We start from the raw sequence: 9,764 nt of genomic DNA, 5'->3' as shown, positions 1-9,764 counted from the left end.
GCACATGCTGCCTTGCTATAATTTCACAAATTAGTATCTAGGAGGGATCCATGTATAGGCCTATAAATATACCTCAGAGATCAGATAGCGAGAGCATGAGAGCGAGAGAGAAGTGCTGTATTATCCAGCATGACCATTGTCTTTTTTTTTCTTTATTTTTTTAAAAAAAACAATACAGATATGTTTTCAAGATACAATATGAGGTCAGAGGGAAAAAGAGTGAACTGGGTGAGAGAGAGAGAGAGAGAGAGAGAGAGAGAGAGAGAGAGAGAGAGAGAAAACAACCACTGTTATAACTCTGAAGAGAAAATCTGTTCCACTCAAAAAAAAAAAAAAAAAATGATAGGCAGTCGTAGACAATATATATATGCATATATCATCAGTGATGTCTATGAAATGCTCTGGATTGCAGCATTATCGTAACTGAACAATAAAGATCCTTATTTAAAAAAAAACAAAAAAAAACGCATGCAGGTAAAAGCCAGATAACAGCCTCTTGTACAGTTTGTGATTGGAGTCAGACGTTCCAATAAGTTGTGGAACCCCCAGATGTGGGTACGATCTTCCCGGCAGTATTAAAAGAACAACACACGTTTGCTTTCCTGCTCTTCCCAATAAAATCGCAATATGCTGTTACACTGTATGACATGAGTTCAAATGATTTCAGAACACTGTAGGGGGAAAATAATTACCTTACAGACCCGAAAACGCTTCCGAATCTTTTTTTTTTTCTTCTTCTTTAAAAAGAGGTTCAGAGGCAGGTGAAATATCAGCAAACTTGTTACTCTCCCTAGGACGGAGCGTTCTACAGAAATCAGTGCAAGGACACGTCTTCGAATCCTCAATCTAGTGACTAAGAGCCTTAGTGTGACAGCTTAGGATCTGTAGCTATCTCTTTCATTTGAGAACGGCAGTCTTCATGAGTCGATGGTAAGAAAAGCTGAACAACGGTGATGGGAGGATGGCATGGAGGAAACCACCGCTGCAGTCCTGCATAAGCAAGTACAACGTAGGCTTTAGACGACCTGCGTGACCCTTGACCTGAGGCATGGTTCAATACACATTGCTTGGCACACTTCTTTCAAAAATATTTACGCCAATAATTTTGCAGCACGAATCATTAAGTACGAAGTACGCTTACTTTATTTAAATCGGCAGCTTATTATGCTTTTATGCATGGTGAAACAATGAGTTATTCAGTAATTACAGTGAAACTAAAGCTAAACATGTGCTCGTTGTGAGAGTGAGAGTGAGTCTGGACTCACTGACAGGTCCTAAACTCCAGCACGGAACACTTTTACATTCTGCTGTTTCCACGCTAAAGATCTCTCACTGTTAATCAGAACCGCTACCGGTAGACTCATGACGGCCGTGGGCTAGCCTGAGCGACAAATGACACAGTGCTCAGTCATTCTGTGTGCTTACACGGAGCTTGGGAAATTATTCTACTCAGCAACAAGTTCTTAATCATTTTTGATACAGTTGATACATTAGTTCACTTATATGAAAGTTCTGGACCACTCAGAGTTGCCGAAGACCACCAACAACTTTTCCACAGTATTAGGCTTGGAAAAGACGTAATAATAAAACTAAACATACTAACAATTAAGTCCTCATCTAAATTGTGAAACATGGTGGTGGTAGTATAAAGAGGCAACTGCCTCACAGGATCGATGACTTGCAAACTTTGTTTTGCATATAGTTCTAATATCTCAGTGGTAATATCTCAGTGGTAAAATCTCAGTGGTAAAATCTCAGTGGTAATAGCTCAATGGTAAGAGCTCAGTGGTAATAGCTCAATGGTAATAGCTCAATGGTAATAGCTCAGTGGTAATAGCTCAGTGGTGAAATCTCAGTGGTAATAGCTCAGTGGTAATATCTCCGTGGTAATATCTCAATGGTAATAGCTCAGTGGTAATATCTCAGTGGTAATAGCTCAGTGGTAAGAGCTCAATGGTAAAATCTCAATGGTAATATCTCAGTGGTAATAGCTCAGTGGTAATATCTCAGTGGTAATAGCTCAATGGTAATAGCTCAGTGGTAATAGCTCAATGGTAAAATCTCAATGGTAATAGCTCAATGGTAATAGCTCAGTGGTAATAGCTCAGTGGTAATAGCTCAGTGGTAATAGCTCAATGGTAATAGCTCAGTGGTAATAGCTCAATGGTAAAATCTCAATGGTAATAGCTCAATGGTAATAGCTCAGTGGTAATAGCTCAGTGGTAATAGCTCAGTGGTAATAGCTCAATGGTAATAGCTCAGTGGTAAGAGCTCAATGGTAAAATCTCAATGGTAATAGCTCAGTGGTAATAGCTCAGTGGTAATAGCTCAGTGGTAATAGCTCAATGGTAAAATCTCAATGGTAATAGCTCAATGGTAATAGCTCAGTGGTAAGAGCTCAATGGTAAAATCTCAATGGTAATAGCTCAGTGGTAATAGCTCAGTGGTAATATCTCAGTGGTAATAGCTCAATGGTAATAGCTCAGTGGTAATAGCTCAATGGTAAAATCTCAATGGTAATAGCTCAGTGGTAATAGCTCAGTGGTAATATCTCAGTGGTAATAGCTCAATGGTAATAGCTCAGTGGTAAGAGCTCAATGGTAAAATCTCAATGGTAATAGCTCAGTGGTAATAGCTCAGTGGTAATATCTCAGTGGTAATAACTCAATGGTAATAGCTCAGTGGTAATAGCTCAATGGTAAAATCTCAATGGTAATAGCTCAATGGTAATAGCTCAGTGGTAATAGCTCAGTGGTAATAGCTCAGTGGTAATAGCTCAATGGTAATAGCTCAGTGGTAATAGCTCAATGGTAAAATCTCAATGGTAATAGCTCAATGGTAATAGCTCAGTGGTAAGAGCTCAATGGTAAAATCTCAATGGTAATAGCTCAGTGGTAATAGCTCAGTGGTAATAGCTCAATGGTAAAATCTCAATGGTAATAGCTCAATGGTAATAGCTCAGTGGTAAGAGCTCAATGGTAAAATCTCAATGGTAATAGCTCAGTGGTAATAGCTCAGTGGTAATAGCTCAGTGGTAATAGCTCAGTGGTAAGAGCTCAATGGTAATAGCTCAGTGGTAAGAGCTCAGTGGTAATATCTCAGTGGTAAGAGCTCAGTGGTAATATCTCAGTGGTAATAGCGCAGTGGTAATATCTCAGTGGTAATAGCGCAGTGGTAATATCTCAGTGGTAATAGCTCAGTGGTAATATCTCAGTGGTAATATCTCAGTGGTAATATCTCAGTGGTAATAGCGCAGTGGTAATATCTCAGTGGTAATAGCGCAGTGGTAATATCTCAGTGGTAATAGCTCAGTGGTAATATCTCAGTGGTAATATCTCAGTGGTAATATCTCAGTGGTAATAGCGCAGTGGTAATATCTCAGTGGTAATAGCGCAGTGGTAATATCTCAGTGGTAATAGCTCAGTGGTAATAGCTCAGTGGTAATATCTCAGTGGTAAGAGCTCAGTGGTAATAGCACAGTGGTAATAGCTCAGTGGTAATAGCGCAGTGGTAATAGCTCAGTGGTAAGAGCTCAGTGGTAATAGCGCAGTGGTAATAGCTCAGTGGTAAGAGCTCAGTGATAATAGCTCAGTGGTAATAGCGCAGTGGTAATAGCTCAGTGTTAATAGCTCAGTGGTTAAGACATTGGGCTACTGATCGGAAGGACATGAGTTCAAAGCATTTAACCCTCAATTGCTCAGATGTATAAGGATGTCTGGTTAATGCATCTGCCAAATGCTATACATGTAAACGTAAATGATGGGAGTGTTCTCTTCTAGAATGACCCTGCCCCCATCCAGAGGGCTCGCTGAAAAGTTTGAGAAATTATGCAAATCAAATGCTATGGCCTTCACATTCACCAGATAATGTATCTGAAATCCAGAAATTTTCAAAAACACTTACACACAATACGTATATCATGACGATATCTTTTAATTCAGGGCGTATGGTGGCTTACTGGTTAGTACGTTCACCTCACACCTCCAGGGTTGGGGGTTTGATTCCCGCCGCTGCCCTGTGTGTGCGGACCTGTGTGAGCACACAGGGTGGATCTGGAAGTCGAACCCCTAACCCGAGGCAAATGTGCTAACCACTAAGCCACTGTACCTCCCATTCCAGACAATATATAGTATAGTCCTCCCTCCACCCTGTATGTGTGGAGTACATGTTCTCCCCATGCTGTGGGGGTTTCCTCAGGGTACTCCGGTTTCCTCCCCAAGTCCAAAGACATGCATGTCCAAAGTGTCCGTAATGTATGACTATGTGTGTGGATGTCTATGTGATTGTGCCCTGCGATGGACTGGCACCCTGTCCAGGGTGTACCCAGCCTTGTGCCCGATGCTCCCTGGGATAGGCTCCAGGTTCCCCGCGACCCTGTAGGATAAGCGGTATAGAAAATAGATGGATAGATGCATTCATTCGTGGATTTTCAGTAAGAGCTTTACGCTGGTCAGGGTTGCAGTGAATCTGGATCCTATCCCAAGAACACTGGGCATGAGGCATGAGGCAGGAACACACTCTGGATCATTCTAGCACAAGCCATCATTTACTTATACATACACACAAACATGTATACTTAGAGTCACCAATCCACATGCAGGCATATTTTTGAGAGGTGTAAAGAAACCAAAGAACTCAAGGAAACCCACAGAGAAAACAGCCCACGGTAACCCGAGCTCAGGATCAAACCCCAGAGCCTGGAACTGTAAGACTGCATCACTCTCCACAGCACAAACGTGTTATTCTGTATGCATCCTTTAACACGGACTTCATAATATACACATACACTGGCATATATTAACCCCTATAGGAGCACTGAACCGAGAACTTCCTAAGAACCTTGGAGCATCGAGCATCTTCAGAACTGTTCGAAATACATATATTGTTCTTTTTCATACATATTCTTATGAAGTAAGTTTTATTTGCGCTATCCTCAGTGTTCATGCAAGGATGGTCCTGGATCACTGTGACATATTAATAAACGCTACCGAGGTTAGGCAGCTCAGAGTCCTCATTAAGCCATGAAACAAATGCCCTTAAAAATCTACAAAGGTCTTGTCAAATCCCCACAGCCCTGATACTGAATTAAAATGGCTAATAGTAGCATATTCCCAAAACATGTGACAGCCACAATTCCAGCGTTATCACATACACGGTGTTAGGCTGTTGGAACCGTTTCAAACTGGGGGGGGGGGGATGAAAGAGAAATGTGTAGGTCTGACATGAATGCTATCTGGTCTCATGAGATATCCATAGCCCTGGTCACATGTTTCAAGCACTGAATATTGATGATAATGTGGCTAATGAATGAAAGCTAATGGGATTGAAAAGATAAACAATGTTTAGGGACTGAATTGAAATTTGAATGTAGAGGTCCTGTGAGCCCTGAGAGCCGAAGCCTTCCGTTATAGGCCTTCAGACCTGTAAAAATACATTTTTTTCTATAAATAAATAAATAAATAAAATTAACGGGGAGACCAGCTTTCAAATCCGCAGTCAAGCGCAATCATTATGTGCCGGGATGATTTGCCAATAGGCGCAATTATCTGTACTTATAATGGCTGTCAGACACGAAATACAACCTCCTAGGTCTGTAATAATTCCATTACATTATACGTTCAACATTGCAATCTTGCTTAGCATCGTTCAGTGATTTATGAAGAAAAGCGTGGTGATACACACAGATTTCTACATCAGACTGAACACAGTTTCCGAAAAATAATCGATGTTTGAGGGTTACATTTCCAAATCCGAGGTTATCTATTAAATACTCCTGAAGAAGGGTTCGTTTAGAACCGGTCAACAAATAGTGGGAAAGCATGAGGCGCTTCAAGCTTATTTCATGTCATGCTACATGCCTGGGCAAATGCTAATGAGCAAACTAATCAGCTTTTCTGCAGTTGGGTGAGTGACCAGTTGGTGTGCAGGTAGCCGTGAAGTCAAGGTGAGTCTGACATTCTCCGTACCGTTGATCAGTCCTCACCTTTAGGGCTGTAGAGAGTTCTTGTTGCTTTTTTAAACACTCGAGCCCTTCATGTGCCTTTCTTTCTATCTGATATTCACGCGTTTTCTCCTCTGGGAAGAGAAATACACGGCTACAAACTGAATTGAATATGAACAGCTTTAAATGTTTGAGTTTATTCGAACCGGTTTGTTGAAGAGACGTTTTTGTAGATGAATCCCCGATCGGATTGAAATCGTATCGCACGAGCCGAATTTGCGTGCGGTGTTTCAAGTGGAAATTTTCATAGCAATCAAGTGTAGACAATTACGGTTACGGTGTTGGCGTCACAATCCGTTTCGGTCGCGGTTCGTCGCGTACAGATTCGAATTCACAGAACACTACTCCCAGGGACTTTCAACCGGTGAGCGCTGCGAGAAGGATGATGGCAAGTGCAGCCAGGCAGAACGGAGAAAGAGAGAGAAGAGAATGCTCTGAGAGGATAAGACTTTTACGTTTCGCGTCGCCCCGTCCGGCTCCCGTCCCGTTAGATCCTCTCCTCGGCTACTAACGAGAGGAACGTCTGCACCTCGCTCATTGGATTTGCGCACAGCCGTTTCTTTTTACGATTCGAAAGTCGCGTGAACAAATGATGCTGCTAGCGCTGTTGCTAACTAACTTTGAAACTAGCGGGTTTGATGTCCCGTGTCGCAAATCCAGTGACGCTGGTAGCGAAGATCCTCTCTGACCGATCAGTGACCTGCAGGGTTTCGATGTCATAATTGGTATCAATTTTTGGACAGAGGATGAGGTAGGAACATTTTTGAATATCATTTTTGAAAAAAAAAAAAAAAAATGATTTGACTTCAGTTCATGATGGAAAACCTTAACGGAACACAGATTTTCCAAGACGTGCGAGCGGAGATGATCCTTAAACGATACGAGAAACCTTGGACTAGCGCGAGTCGTTTATTATATTGGGAAAAAAAAAGCCACGGTGGCTCTTCCCCGAGTGCAACAACTTCCGTTTGTATCGATGCGTTGTGTTGGCGTCCCCAGAAGTAAAGATTTCGCTCTCTTGAACACATGGCATGGAATGTTTCAAGCGATTTTCCGAATACATGGAACGTGGATGAAACATGGCTCCTGTACTGAAATGGTGCTGATTGTTATCAAAATTGAATTGGAAACCTTGCGTACGAACTCAACACAAAACCTGGCTTTGAACAAAGACGTAAAATTCCAGATTTGTCCGTTTCAAATTCCGATTACGTTTCTCATCCCGTATTCCCCAAATCTCTTGCGCAACTCTAAAGCAGAACCGAATCATCATGAACCTGAAGGCTACTAATTTCTGAACTTATATCCGTTTTCTGATTGGCTTCTTGTATCTGATCGCTGATGTGGTACTGTTCTTTATTCCTTCGTTCCCCCCGCTGACTCATTTGACCATATTGACTTTCCGTTGTGCGACGGAGGGCTGAAAGATCGGATCAGGATAAGATAGAACGGAATGAAATCGGAGTTTATCTCTCATCCTATTGACGGACATCGATCCGACCTCTACGTCCGATATTAAGCTAAAGCGAACGAGCTTTACTCGGAACTTAATAAAAAATTGAAAAGCCTTACATGGAAAAAAAAAAACACCCTAATAATTCTGTAATCTATTTTTATTCTCCGTTTTGTTCTACCATAAGGTTCCTCTACTACAGTGGCGCTTGAAAGTTTGTGAACCCTTTAGAATTTTCTCGATCTGTGCATGAATATGACCTAAAACATCATCAGATGATCACACGAGTCCTAAAAGTAGATCACGAGAACCCGACTGAACAAACGAGACAAGAATATTATACTTCATCAAGTATAATCAAGCATGGTGCGACCCCCTTGTGCGGTAATAACTGTGAGTTAACGTTTGCGGTAACTGTCGATCGGTCCTGCAGATCGTCTTGGAGGAGTTTTAGCCCGTTCCTCAGTACAGAACAGCTTCGACTCTGGGATGTTGGTGGGTTTTCTCACATGAACGGCTTGCTTCAGGTCCTTCCACAACATTTCTATTGGGATTAAGGTCAGGACTTTGACTCGGCCATTCCAGAACATTCACTTTATTCTTCTTTAACCGTTCTTTAGTAGAACGACTCGTGTGTTTAGGCTCGTTGTCTTGCTGCATGACCCACTTTCTCTTAAGATTCACTCCATGAACAGACGTCCTGACATTTTCCTTTAGAATTCGCTGGTATGCTTCAGAATTCCTCGTCCCATCACGATTTCTGTCTCATTTGTCTAACTGGGTTCTCTTCGTCTACTTTTAGGACTTGTGTTAAAATCTGATTATGTTTTAAATCACATTCGTACAGAAATGTATAGAAAATTCACAGACTTTCAAGCCCCGCTGTACAGTAGTTGATGCAGCTTCCATTTTCATGTTGGATCCACTGTATATCTTGCGATTACATTTACACTGATTTCTGTCTTTGTGCTTCTTTCTACCTGGCTTTCATCCTTCTATACACATATGGGCTAAACTCTGTCATTCTTGGTAAGAAGATTAGAACAAATGGGACTTCTGGGAAAAAAAAGTGGGACTTCCGGACAAGGGCGTAACCATTGTATGGACATGTATGTCCAAGTATGAATGTAACGTTAATGGTCAAAAACGGGAACTGACGTTAGCCTAGCCTACATCCTGGGTGTGCAAATATCAACAGTTAATTGACGTTCTTAAGAACAAACCAAGCCATGGTAGGATGCCTTCTATACTAAGCTAAGGTCACCTACTATTTAGGTATCTAGTTACTGACTGTCTGAAAAAAGCGCGTATGTTCTGCTGCACTTTTCTACGCTTGGCTGCGGTCTCTGAGCTGCTAAAATATTTCAACGAACTGGCGTTGAGTATGGACGCAACCAAGTGTACAATTGGATGGGGGGGGGGGGGAGGGGGGGGGCACACCTATTTTCCTTAACAAATGGAAATATATTAAAACGGAACAGACAGAAATAAATAGAATCGATGAAGAGAAGACAGATCCGTTGGCAGGGTTCATTAAAGGGGGGCATATAGAAAATATTTTCTACCGTATATTGGGGGGAACAGATTGGTATTTCCTCAACACTGGGGGGGACACGACCTCCCCAAAGAATGCGTGGTTACGCCCATGCTTCTGGATGACCGTGCATCCTAAAAACCAATCAGCTTTCAATCCAGGCTATTAAGAATAATAATAAGAAGTGGAAGAATAAGAATCTCTACACTGTAAAACTCATGACCGCTGGAATCAGAAGCACGGCTGACGCTACAGACACGAAACACCTGAAATGAACTTTATGCAAAGCCGTTTCCGAAGCAAACACTACAATTAAGTGTTCTAAATTTAGGAAGGGCTTCATATTTAGCATTTGAAATTGAGTATGTTGCTGAAATAGTGGGTGGGTGGGGGGACGGACGGGGTGGGGTGGCGTGGGGGCGTAAATGTGAAGGACTGAATTTAAGTAAGACGGAACTAGAGGCAGTAGACTGTAGGTATAATTTCATGCCCGTTGCCCTCCCATGCGCCCAACTCCTCAAAGAAGTGACAGAGCTGGACCGATTTGATTGAACTGGCAGCAGAAGCTAAACCTCTGTATGGAAATACCAGTGAAGTTCAGTATAAATCACACTGCGCAGTTCTTCCTCCCCGAATCCTGTTGTTTGTCCACAGAACACTGCGGCGGCTGTTTCTCATAACCCAGTTCGACTCATGCAGATTCTATTTTTCACGCCATCGTGTATAGGCGCAGGTTATTACGAATAATTCCGAGAAGAGAAGGAAATGAAACGGAA

Source organism: Ictalurus furcatus, chromosome 6, assembly GCF_023375685.1.
Source record: "Ictalurus furcatus strain D&B chromosome 6, Billie_1.0, whole genome shotgun sequence".
Classification (NCBI taxonomy): domain Eukaryota; kingdom Metazoa; phylum Chordata; class Actinopteri; order Siluriformes; family Ictaluridae; genus Ictalurus; species Ictalurus furcatus.
Note: the sequence above shows the minus strand (reverse complement) of the source record.